Here is an 11,891-nt window from a genome sequence, read left to right as displayed (position 1 = left end):
GAGAAGTATTGCACTTTTACTCCATTGTTACATCCTTATAGTTAAACTCATTCTATCAGATATAATGCATTTGTATTTAACTACCCAAAAGCATATAAAGCATTAAAAAAAACTTGACCTCGTCCAATCATGTAACCTGCTGCTTAAAAACGTAATTTATAATATTCAAGTAAATTCATAATTTAATACTGACCAAAGACATCTATGAGTTTTGATAAGAGTTTTTTTTTTTTTTTAAGGCAGCAGGGAGTGAGTGTGTCATTCAATATTTGAACACTTTGGAGATACTGGTACTTTATTTTCACAACTTTACTCCACTGCATTTCCGAAGCAAATATTGTACTTTTCATTTTACGCTCATGTAAAGTTTACATACAAATATATCTTTGTTATATATTATGTTTTGTTTTTTAATTAGTACTTTTGAGTTCTATTTTAAATGCAGGACTTATAATGGAGTTCTATATTGCTGTATTGCTACTTCTTCTCAAGTCAAATATAAGAATAATGTACATCGTCGACTACTAGAATTTTTTTATTTTATTTTGTATATGCCATGAGATCAGGCTTGTGTACACACACACAGGCTCACATGTGTGTTCATGCAGACACACACTACACACACCGCAGAAGGGGAAATGGGAACTGTTGAACCATATCATTGTGACAGCTATTATGACGGATGACTGTATCATCTCAGAGAGGAAATCCCTCTTTCTCTTTGCTTCCATCTTCTGAAGTCTGATTACTCTGTCTCAAGTCTGATTACTCGGTCAAAAGGCGACATTTCAGAGGTTACGAGGGAAAATAAAGCCATTAAGCACATAGGAACACTTACATTTAATGACATATAAGAAAAAAGATAAAACATGCCTGGGTATTGCCAACAGGAAATCTAAGTTTATCTAACTTCTATTTGTCTTCTCGGTAAAGTAAGACGCAGATGATGAAAAGCTGTTTTTTCTTTGAATAGCAGTATTTTAAAAATAAGTTTGGGGTTTTATCTTGAATTCATTACTGATTGCAGGTCATAGTTTAGCCAACTATTTATTTACACTGGTAATTAGAGAGGGAAAATGTTTATTGTCTTTGTATAACCCCATTGATCTTGGGTGTACACCAATCAAACACAGGCACGCAGACATCCTTTGTGGAAGAGAGGCAGCTCTGCTGAATGTCCCTGCCTCTGTCTGTGATGTGTTGCCTGCTGACAGTTTTGTGCATATGCGAAAGCAGCCAGGAGGCTGTTCATGCAGCATGGCGGGCCACAGATTCTTTGAATGCCTCGCATGGATGCTCAGAGCGTTCAGAATGGTTGCCCGGACACTGTTGCTCACGGTTACATCTCATTTGGATCACATAAGGTTGCTACCCACAAAAGAACATCCTCCTTTCCATCATACTGATATTATCTCTGAATTGTACGTCTTGATGTATCAGATGAACGAGATCAGGCTGATGAACGTAAATCTGTACTCCTACGGTTATGACCTTTAGAGTAATAAAAATGATATAAAGCATGGACAAATCCAACGATTTCTCATAAGAACTGCTGAGTGAGTGGGAATGTTTGACCGCAGATACAATCAGAGAGCAGCGAGCCTTTTGTACAGATTTCTCGTTCCTTTCTTCTTTTATTTTCCTCATCTGTTTATCCTCCCTGGTTCTGCAGCTTAAAGTGATGTTGTTATTCCAGATGGCTTGGTGCTATATTGAGAACAGACAAGAGGAATACTTCATTGAAAATGGGAAAATATGTCAGCATGCGGACATCATTATGGCAGCCCCGATCATTTAAGCGCCCCTAAAATTACCTCCAGGCCTCAAGGAGAAAAATAATAAATGTGTGTGTGTGCCTGCCTGAAGGCTCACATGTATGCCTCCGCATCTGCACAGGACTCAGATGTGCAGATTTCAAACACATGCCTGCCTGTTTCTCAGAAACCTTGATAGCAAATCATATCTAGCGCTAAACCAATTAGCTTTACATCTGGCTTAGAAGCTTAAAACCTGCAACAACGTGGAGATAAAAAGAAAACACAAGACAAAGTGAGACACGCAGTCTCCAAGGCAGAAACCAAATAAACAGCAAGATGTATGTTTTACATTCGTCCTCTGCTCACTATTTTATATCACTCAGATTGGTGTAGAGGAGCCACTCTCCACGAGAGGCTCTGTATCTCCCTAAATCTGCCTCTGGTTGGTTCTGAAAGTGCCGCTGTGCCAAATGAGCAGCGTAAAGCATGCCCCAAGGCATGCCCCAAAACGACACCCAAACAGCAAAGCTGTCAGCCCATGAGCCAATGCACTAAAACATGAGTGCAGCCGAACCGTTGGGTTTTATGGCCTACAACTCCCAGTCACAAGCCCTCTAATGCCCCGTTTAACAAGCTGAAAATCCTCCATTTATTCCCACTTCATCTCCCTTTAGGAGCTCCTCCATTACCATTCACAAACAAAGGCTGGCTGAAATGCACTCCACGTAGCGCTTATGTGCTGGCATAAATGGTGTTAATGCATGTGAGTGAATAGATGGCGCTCCATGTTTGCATGTGTTGCATTCATGCATATAGCGTCAGCAGGGGAAAAAAGCTTCCCATACAGAACTTATATCATCAATGGCAACTAAACCTGAACTCATAACATTTTCCTGTATGCATGCAGGCCATCGAGCTGAGTAAGTGGAAAGTAGAATAAGGACAGGGAAGTGAGGGCGAAGAAGGAGAAGAAGGAGAGGGAAGTGAGAGAGAAGAAGGAGAAGAATGAAGGAATGAGATAGTGCTGTGGGGTCGAGGGGTTCAGGGGAGGATAGGGGTCACTCTCCCCGCTCTCCCATCATGAACACAGCAGATTGGATGAAGTCTTCATCAGCGTTACACTCCACCAGTCACAGTCCTGTGAAACCAGCACCGTGTCCCCAGTACACACACACACCTCCTCCCCATTCCACAATGGTGTCACTCATGGAGGCCGAAGAGACACAGGGAGTGCTCCATCATGGGTATTAGCTATGGGGATCAGTTGCTTTAAACAAGAGAGGAGGGGTGTGCTTTTGCAGCCTATCATGTAACAACCGCAGATTAATATACCTTTGAAGTTTTGTCTCTATTTATGAGTTGTATTTCCTGTTCAAATTGGTTTGTAAGAACCGTAATGTTGTACCACCGGCAGGACAAACACTCTGGATTGCTTATATAAAACAACTTTCCCTATTTCTATGCATTTAAATCATTTCCAGGTGTGTATTATAATTTAGTTTAATTTTCATCATAGGTTTACCACTTTCTATAGAAGTGGTGAATTCTTTCCACTTTGTTTCATTTTACTACACATACTGTGGGGTTCTATTTTACTATCTCTGGGAGAAGAAATTAAATACATTTTAAATGCACGACACAAAATAGCAATGAAAGCCCGGCATTTAGCAGATCTGGCTGAGGGGTTATTTTTTCCTGTGAGGTTTTGTTTGCTTGTTTGTTTTTGCTACTTTTCCACCCTGAAATACGGGGATGGAAACATGCAAACTATACCGTCTCAGTGGCCTAACGAACCAGTGGTCTTGGAGCTGGCAACATTCGCTGCAAATTGTTTTTCCTTCATAAAACCTTCTGTGATCCTCTAGTCAAGCATGGCAAATCAGGGGTCATCATCATTAATATGTTCGCGTGCCAAATCCAGCTCTACAATCTCAATTTAAGTCGGGCGATTAACGCTAAAATTCTACTCTTAATTTTCAAAAACGTTCCCTTTGACTGTCGATGGAAAAAGTGTAATTATAAGTGAAGAAGTGTGGAATGAATATTAAAAGACGGCCCAAACAGGAGTTGTCAAAATTGTAATTGCAAGAAGTGGGAATTATATTTCAACTAAAAGCATAGACTGGATTAGCCACACTGATTTTCACCAACACACCAACAACTTATTTTTTTGTGCTTATATCTTTGGGAGGACATGTTTATGTTCGACACCGTGACGGGACTAGAATTCTCCAGGGTGCTATGATGTGGACAGGAAACTCTGAATCTCTCTCCCCGACAAACATCGAACACATTTTCCCTCTCCTAACCCAGTGCTCTGAAATAACAGCTTTGACACGATCTGCGCCGGGATGCCGGTAACTCGAGAGCAGCCGTTTCTCGAACACGGAGCGCTGAGGAATCCTGTGGCTGTGAAAGAGGGGCAGTCAAGGAACCAGGCCACACTGAGGCGGGTAGATATCCTTGGGATGGATGGTATATAGGGGGCCTATACAGGACCCTCTGGACCTAGGCCCCTGGTGAGATAGACCCAGGCCATCTGGAAAGGGTAGCTGCCAAAGAGGCTGACAGGGGAGCACAGTGTTTTTTCCACAGCATTCACCACATGTCCCCTTACAGTGAGGATGGAGGGGACTGGGATTTTTGGTGGTCTCGGTGGTGGCACAAGCACACACACAATATCCTTTTCCCGTCTCATGGTCACAGAAGTGCAGTCAGGCCTCTGTAAACATCTGTCAGCCATTGCCTTCCTCGCCCCCTCCTTCTCCCCGAACCCCAGCAATTCAGCGTGCTCTTTGACCTTTCGTCTGAAGAAAGAGCAACTGTGACTTTCTGCCAAAGAAACTAGCAAAGACTTCAATACTTTGACAACTACCTTACCTCAAAAGGGGAGACAGATGTAACTGAATGTCTGTATATGGATAAATAAGTGTTATCATAACAGAGAAATAGTCGTTTGGCTCTGGGTTCACAGTCCAGCAAAGAGGACTTTAGGTTAGTGATTACTAAAGAATGTGATGAAGTGGAAACCCCCTCTGGGTGTTTACAAACGTTTACATGCTATACACTGTAAACAAAACAAATTGAAGCTCCTAGCTTGCATAAGAAATTAAAAGTACTTTTACTGCTAATTGGCAAAGTTGAATTTTAGGATCTTTTTTAAGTGTTTAAGTATGTAATCTTTTGTAAATAACCAGAGGGGTTTCCACTTGTTCACATTCTTTGGTAATCACTAAGCTAGTCCTCTTTGCTGGACTGTGAAAAATGTCTTAAAATTAAACAGAAATGTCCTTCTGAAATACCTCAACTTTGCCAATTAGCAGTAAAATACTTTTCATTTCTTATGCCAGCAAGGAACTTCAATATGTTTTGTTTACAGTGTATATAATGTTTGAATCAAACAACATTTAGATTGTATTCCCTTTTTGGTTAAGTTTGTTTATTAAGATTTTTCTGCAGTCTCTATCTTCCGTAAGTCTCCCACTCTGCCTCCCATTGGATTGAGACCCTCACCATAGCCCTGTGGACACAGACCAGAGCTCTCATCTCTCCGGACCTCAGGTTTACCCTCCCTCCCTCCCACCCTCCTCTGCTTCTACAAGCCCCCACAGGCCTCCCTCCCTCCCCACATCAATTACAGCCGATACCCTGTAGCGCAGGCCCCTCCCTCTGTGACCCTGGGGGTTACCGAGGGAGGGGGGTCAGAGGTCGTTCTCCCCACTGCTACTCCAGGCATCTCTCAGAAGTCTGTGCGTCTGAATCCCCGCGGCCAGGGGAGACAGGGATCCCCCCTTTTTAGTCAACAATGGTTTGTTCCTATCGGTCTTCACAACAAGATAATTGTTTCCCCTGAATATAAACCACATATGGAATTGTGCATCTCATTATGTTACCACACACTTTTCTAAAGTCACACTGCAACTAATAGCACAGCTTATAGCATCTTTCTCCCTGTATCACATGGTGCACATTCTTACTGCAATGCCATTGTTGGTTAAAATGTAAGTTTTGGTTTAGTTTCTACAAAGATAATTTTGTATAATTTTCAACTGTGTAATTTAATGTAGACGTGTTCAAACTAGAAAGGCACCATTAGAACATAAACCTCCTGCGAGACCATACCTTATCTCACATTGTTGACTAAAGTAAAAATGTATTTGTATATCCGCTCTGTGATGCAGAGTTGCTCCAAAATGTATGGATTCTTCCTTGGCCCTTTTTACACCATAATAACAGCAGATTTTCCATAAATCTGCTGAAAAACAACAAACAGACCAACTCAAACAAAGAAAAAATAGTACCTTTGGTGGATTTAAATATGTGTTAAAACGTTGCCATGTGCAGCGTGTTTTGGAGACCTATCAATAAACCAAATCAAATCAAACTAAGAGTGCTAATTATCACGATTTAAAGACACATTTTAGTTTTACCAAAACATTTAACTTTACACCTTAACTTTCTGAAGCCACCTATCAAACAACAATGATATGAATATGGAAAGCTTGCACCCATAAAAATCAATGAGTAATAGGATAAAAGGGTTTTACATCTGTTTCCTGGAAGATAGTGAGTGGGTGCCTTGCTGAGAAAAAGCGTCAGTATAATCAATTGTAATGCCTTTACATTCATATTCTCGTAAGGGGACGTGAGTAATCCTCAATACTTCATGTTTACATTTTGTAGCTATTTCTATGCGCTTTTAATCACTTTAAATGTATTATTAATTTTAATAAAGATATTAAAAAAGTGAAATTTGAAATCAATGTAGTGATTCAGAGGTAAATCTAACTCAATGGCCAACAGTGAAAGGATGTTACAGACAATCAAGCTGCTTAAACAGCAAGTCGATGAGTCAGGTCATTTCCCGTTTTGACTTGGACCTCGGCCTCGCAGAGCAAAACTGTATTTCTGTCATAGTACCCAGACTTTCACAGTGTCAATACCAGACACATTATCTCTAATGGGGGAGTCTGAGGGTGGAGGGAAAAGGAGACAGGAGAGAGAAAGAGAGAGACGTGGAGAGCGTAGAAGCACGGTCTCTCTATTGATTAACTGGAAGAGGACCTCCACCCTCTCCTGTCCAGACATATGGGGTAATAAGGACCACTCTTCTCCACTGCCATCCCCCTCTCTCCTCCTCTTCTCTCTCCTCCACATCTCCCCTCACCCCAGCTAGAAAGCCTTTTAATCAGCCCCCGGGGGAATACATGGATATGATATGGGAGAAAAAAGGAGGGGAAGAAAGAGGGAGGAAAAGGAGACAGGGTGAGAGCAGTCCATTAGTGAAGTAGACACAATAGCTACAGGAACAAAGTGGGCACAGGGATGTTTCCTTCAAACACAGAAAAGGCTTGAGAACACACACATCCTGCTTTCACTCACTTTAATGAACAGAAATGAATATACGTTTTGGTCTCTTTACTTTCTTCATCAAAGATACACCTATAAGGATGATTTGCAGCACTACGTGATTGCGTGCAGTCTGAACGCAACTGAGCTGATATTGTTCCAAAGTTACCAGGTCACCTCATACAGGATCTGTTTTTCTGCTCGCCCGGGGACATTTTCCTCTGTTTATGTAGGGCCTTTCTGTTTTCTTTTCCAAGGAGAAGGCTGCCAATCTCTGCGCGCCAGACCGACTTTATCAAGGCAGCCATCTCAGTCTCTGACATCAAATCCACAACTGCTTCTCAAGCTGAAAAAAAGTGAAAGAGAAAATCTGTCAGCGCCTCGCCCTACTGCTGGCCTCTGAGCGTCTGGACTCATGAGAGATGGTGAAAGAAAGGGAAGGAGGCAGGAGAAAGTGAGGATGAGCTATAAAAATATGTGCGGTTAAAACAGCTTTGATATTTTACGAGTAAGATGTTCATAATTATGTGTGCATTCAGCAAATAGCCTTATGGAGCTGCATAATTCAATAGTTAAACCAGTGGTTAAATTGTACCCTAACAGGTCAGGTTTTATAATCCACAAAACCTGGATGCTAGCGCCCCCTCGTGGTTAATGTGTCACTACCACATTTGGACAAAACAATTACTTTTCCAAAAATATTAGTATACGCCTGAGAGACTGTAAATGGAAATAAAAGTTGGGAATTATCGTGTCTTACATGGCTTAGTGTGGTAATAAAAACAGCAGTCCTATATTAGTGTCAATAGATGTATTACTGTTGCCGGTATAAAGTGGAAACACTGCTAACGAGCCTAACACAAAGCAGTCAGTTTCCTGCACACCAGTGGGACACATAACGTATAAGAGCTCTGCAGAGTCCATCAGCATTAAAACAAAAACCTTATTGAAAAGGAAGAGAAATAAAACCCTGGAAATAGCAAAGCATTTTTCATTATTACAACTCAATTTGCAGAAAGCCAAACCTATTTAAAATTGCTTCCATGTGTCTCCGCTGCGGGGCGCCACAGAGTCTGCCAAGGCGGCTATCGTGAGATTTATGTTGATTTACGCTCTGTGATTGGCTGATGCAGGGACATATGATGAACCAATAGGAAGACGGGAATGTGATTCGTTCGTTCTATTGGCTAAACGCAGGTGTCAATCAAGCAGCGATGGGGTCTGGAGGCAGAGAGCAGCCAGTCTGTTGTTTTGCTCTCTGGAGGACAGAGCTCCGCTGGCTGAGCCACACACACACACACACACTTCATGTCACAGTCAATGCACAAGACTTTCCAAATACATTTATACTTCATGGGTCAAATAAATTACATTTAGCCGGGCAAAATATTTTTAAGTATCGTAATTTAGTACAATTATACATCTATATATGTAAATCATTTTATGGCAATTTTGGTACACATTATTAAGATTATGGCATAGCTCCTATTCATAAAAAGCCTAATTATTGACAACACAATTAAACACGAGGGTAGATATAGTATTTTATATTTTATATCAGTATAAAAATTATTGTTATAATAATTGGGGTATAGGAAATTATAATATTGTACAGGAAAAAGTTTATTTAAAAAGAGTTGTATTTACTTTATGTTAATTTAAATCAGTATATTCTAAAGATGAGTTATAACTGTTACACTTGTTTAAACTATTAATATAATTGGATAGATATATTTCAACTGTATTATTAGTATTATTACTCCATAGATTATTAAAACAACTGTTTTGTTTTTAACTGAAAAAAATATTTTTCAAATAATTATTTAATAATGCAATTTCAAATACAGAGCTTATATCAGACCTGTAAAATGACTTGTTTAAATATGATTGTATTTACAGGATTCAACTTTCTATTGCTTTACAACATTCTCATACAGACGATGCCATAAAGCCTACAGTCCAATGTAGATCATTGAATAAGGTTCATTACATATTAAATCTGTGTGTACATTTCTTTTAGCCACTTTTAATGAAAAGTATACTGATCTGCTCCAAATGTCTAATATAAAATAATTAAATAAATTGATCAAATTAGGCTTATTATATTGTATGAAATACTCAATTTGTATGCCTACTTAGCATAGCTTTAAATCTGACTCTAGATCTTTATATAAGTAGGACTTAAAATCCGAGTCCAAATTGTAAATCCTGTGGTTAATTAAATAAATAACAACGACAAAATAGTTCCATGGAAGTCACCTCGATTTCCCTCAGGTTTCCCATGAGTCTTTGCGGGAACGCATGCGCACTGGCCTCCCACACATCATGAAAAATTCCACCAATCAGCTTCGTCCTCAGAGGAGCATGTGGGGGTGATTTAAGAGCTCTCCCCCCAATAAATCTGTCAGAACTTCACAAAGTTGATTTAAATGTGTTTCACATCGTTATGAAAATACTTGTGGATTAATCAAGTGACTGCACGCTGGCGTCAGATCAATTGGAGCAGATTACTCTTCAAGGCTTTTTTAAAGAGACGCGAATTTGGAGCGCGTATCTAGGATTTGTCGTGCCACCAAGTCAAATGTGCAAAGCTTGTATTAGGCGGACCGCAAAATGTCACTTGTTATTTTAAATGGGCTTTGATTATAGCTTTGCAGGACTTTGATGGGGCCAGGGCAATAAACAGCTTTGGACGCTATTAGACAACATTCCTGCCGGTGATGGACCATAGGCTACGATTTCATATAGCTGCACTATATCAGTCGACAGTTGCTCATTGTGTGAATGTAACATTATTGGTCTGTTAACACTGTTGCAACTATCTTAAACGAGGGGTGATGTAGCCAGCGTCAGATACTAAGCACTTTGACTTGTCAGCACTAGGACTTGTAGCCTACTCACCCTGAAGGACTCTGTTGCAATGTGTTACACTTGTTTTGTTGAACTAGACCGCTCCTTGTTGCTCCTGTAATTTAATACTACTTTCTGTGTTTGTGTTTAGACTATTTCCAAAAGGATTAAGGTGGATTCTCGTTGCACAGGAACACTTAAGTAAAGCAGCCAAGACGGAAATAGGCCAGTGCAGTAAAGACCAGGAGGAAATGTTGTTTTAAATCCATTTGGGCTTCAACACCTTACTCTCAATGTGTTTATGGTGGAGTATACTGTCAGTGTCATGATGGATTTTCTATATTCTTGTATAGCCTACACGCCATTCCATTTCAACTAAAGAAAAAAGATAACAAACCTAAATATAACCGGTAAAATGCACCCATGCAGAACATTACTCAGTTTTGTATCATTATTTATAAACAAAGACTGGTTAAACGCAACAAAATAGAGATCTAAACTAAATATATAAAGCATGTATACAAAACATCTCTCTTGCTCAAATCTACATGCCAGAAATCTACAAAATATGAGTTACTTTTTTGTATTATTACTTGATTTAATGTAGAATCCCGAAGAGCGACCTAAAATGATAAGCATTGATGTTACCACTGTTCACCAGCAGGGGTCGCAATGATCCAGATCTCTGACTCTCATGAGTTGAGTCCTTCAGCAAAGTGCAGCTGATGACTGAGAGCCTGCTGTGGCCAGACCTGTTTCCTGTTTCTGATTATTTGGATCCAGTGGGGGATTTGAACTCAGTAGGCTACTTATATAATGTACTTGAATATAATAAGTGTTGTACTTGAGTTTTTCCATTTAATGCTGTGTATTTTATGCATGATTTTTTCGGAAGTATTGCACATAATAAGAAATAAAAAAAATAGTGGAAAATTAACAATTATACAATATGATCAGATTCAGTGGTGGAATTTAACTCAATAGATTAACTAATATACTTTACTAAAATAATTCCGAAGTATACTTAAATGTTTCAGTTTCATGCTATTTTACTGCAATTTACTCCAATTTGGAAGCCAATATTGTAGCTACTTTTTTACCCCACTACATTTATTTGATAACACTAGTTATTAGTTACTTTGCAGATGTATTTATTTATGCATACATATAAATCAACTAAGAAATTATTACGTTCATTATATCTACATCTACCTGGTAGTAAGGACTGCCATTCAAATGAGGCACATCTTACCAACTGCCACATTAAAGTGTATGAACACATGAACTCATCAAAATTATCAAACATTTCTCCAAAATTAGCCATAATGCTGAATTAGTACTTTTGGTAGCCTAAATAAATAGGTGCAAATATCTTAAAGCCTACTTTTATTTTTGTTTTAAATGCAGTACTACATAACAGAGTATAGATATTGTTACTTTTTTCGTAATGATTCTTCCTCCACTAATTGTATTCATAGCCCACAGCGTAATACACACCCTGCTAAGGTATGTATTTGAGTATGACTTATTTAACCGGTGATTAACTTATTAGCGTATCAGTCGCTTTGAAGATTTCAAATGACATCCCAACATAAAAAAGATCCGTTGGACAAGCTTCAACGTCTAAATGATGATTAAAATGAACATTACAAGATAATCAATACTATATGTAAAGGAAATACTCTGAATGTGTTCATAAATTAATGTGCATGTGATATTTCACTTTTCTAGTAACGTGTGTATTCAAAAGTAAAGCATATTGATGTTAATTCCACCACTTGTTGTACAGTGTATGCATTTTACGTTTGTCTTCAACAATAAATGTTTTTTAAATGTGCAATCAATGTTTGTTTTTGATTTGAAGTCTGTACTCTGGTTCTGTTTTACTGATTCAACTCAAAGTTGTCAAACCACTCATAACAAGTTTGAGAAGGC

Source organism: Trematomus bernacchii, unplaced genomic scaffold, assembly GCF_902827165.1.
Source record: "Trematomus bernacchii unplaced genomic scaffold, fTreBer1.1, whole genome shotgun sequence".
Classification (NCBI taxonomy): Eukaryota; Metazoa; Chordata; class Actinopteri; order Perciformes; family Nototheniidae; genus Trematomus; species Trematomus bernacchii.
The sequence above is the reverse complement of the archived record's forward strand: the minus strand, read 5'-3'. Positions refer to the sequence as shown.